This window comes from Pyxicephalus adspersus, chromosome 1 (genome assembly GCF_032062135.1).
Source record: "Pyxicephalus adspersus chromosome 1, UCB_Pads_2.0, whole genome shotgun sequence".
In the NCBI taxonomy this organism is placed as follows: Eukaryota; Metazoa; Chordata; class Amphibia; order Anura; family Pyxicephalidae; genus Pyxicephalus; species Pyxicephalus adspersus.
This window is the reverse complement of record NC_092858.1, coordinates 176,268,464-176,270,451: the sequence shown is the minus strand read 5'-3', so window position 1 is coordinate 176,270,451 and position 1,988 is coordinate 176,268,464.

The window sequence follows — 1,988 nt, the reverse complement described above, 5'->3', positions numbered from 1 at the left end:
GAGTGATCAGAAGGGGAATAATCTTTCAGAATCTTTTTTTCTAGATTTTCCTCCTTTAAAATTGGGTGCGTCTTATATTCCGGAGCGTCTTATACAGCGAAAAATACGGTAAGCACCTCATTGTCCTGAATGTCCCTTTTCCTTCAGATGCAGGGACCCTGCTGACTCTCTTACTGTAACATTCACCCTCCTATGTTGGGCCAATCATTCATTGGGGGTTGTTTTATTTTATTGTATTGCTATGCAGACTTCCTGACACCGAGCATAGGAATATGTTAATAGGACCGAGGGGTTCTACAAATTTTACGTCTCCCGGTCTCAGACAATCAACATTCGCAGCTTCACATTCCATTATGACGGGCGTGTACATCCGAAAAATTACTAAATAAAAATGTTATGTGGCGGGAGGGGGCAAATGCAGGGGGGAATCCCTATCCTAGAGTTTGCGAAAAGGACCCATTGATCCTGCCAGAAACATTTCCTGTGCTGCATCAGTTGCATTGTTACCGGCTACCTCTCAGGACTATAGAACACCTCCACCTATGTATTGGAGAAGTGGTGGACACAGCCAATAGTGAGCTTGTCCTTTACTTGAACTGTCCTAGGTTTTCAGTCAGTGACTTTGCCTAGGTTGAGATGATATCAGTCTGTTGCAGGCAGACGCGGCATTTCCTCAGTCTCCTGTTTCCACCGCCTTAGTGATCACCTCATCACCTTCAAGCTCCTCCCACTTTTCCAGGGCCGTACACACACGTCAATCAGCTCGGGCTGGTTCCTCCCATCCACCTGTCCTGGCTCCTCCCACCTCCCCGGGCTGTCCACACAAGTCTATCAGATGTGCTCAGCTCCTCCCCTCCACCTGTCCTAGGCCCTCCCTTTTACCGAGGCTCCTCCCCACTTCCTCCCTATACACTACGCTCCCCTATACAAAAGTAGGCTACCGCACAGTATGCCGGGAAATGTAGTGCGCTCTGCTCCTCCTCTTTCCGTCATGTGACACTGTCACCCTGGCAACCAGCTACGGCGCCCTATCTCCATGGTGACGCTTTGCAGAGAGATCCCCGGAGAAGAAGAACATGAGCGAGACTTTAACCACACAGAACCGGCCGGGACCCGGGGGCCCCTATAGAGCCAGCCGGACCTACGACTTCCTCTACGGTAACAGAATATGGATTCCACCGAACACTTCTCTGACTCCCCTGCCCCCAACAATCTAGGCACCCCCTGCACCCTGGCCTTACCGGGGGACCCTTAACTCACCTGGGGACCCCTCCCCCATCCCAATCCTTTCCAGACTGCGCCCTACTGTGCGCAACCTCATCCAGGGACCTGCCCAAACCAATTATGGTGTCCTCATCTGCCCCCCCCATACCTAAGCCCAAGGTGGCCCACGAGTGCCTTCCCCAAACCTCACCTGGGACTCCTGACTATAAGTGGCCCCTACTATTCCAGAGACCCCCACCATCCCTTCCATCCCGGTCCTCTGCTGTACATGACCCCCACTTTACAAAGTACCCCTCCCAACAAAGTGACCCCACGTAATAGCAAAGAGCTATTTAATATGACCCCCGAAATATGTCTTCCCTACACAGACCCCCTAAATAGTGACCCCAATACTCCGCCCCCCTTTCTATATGGTGTCCCCAATACTCTGCCGCCCTTCCTATATGGTGACCCCAAAACTCTGCCCCCTTCCTATATGGTGACCCCAATACTCTGCCCCCCTTCCTATATGGTGACCCCAAAACTCTGCCCCCCTTCCTATATAATGCCCCCCATACTCTGTCCCCCTTTCTTTATGGTGACCCCAATATTCTCCCCCCTTCTTATATGGTGACCCCAATACTCTGCCCCCCTTCTCATATGGTGACCTCAATACTCTGCCCCCCTTTCCCATATGGTGACCCCAATACTCTGCCCCCTCTTTACCATATGGTGACCCCAATACTCTGCCCCCTCTTTACCATATGGTGACCCCAATACTCTGC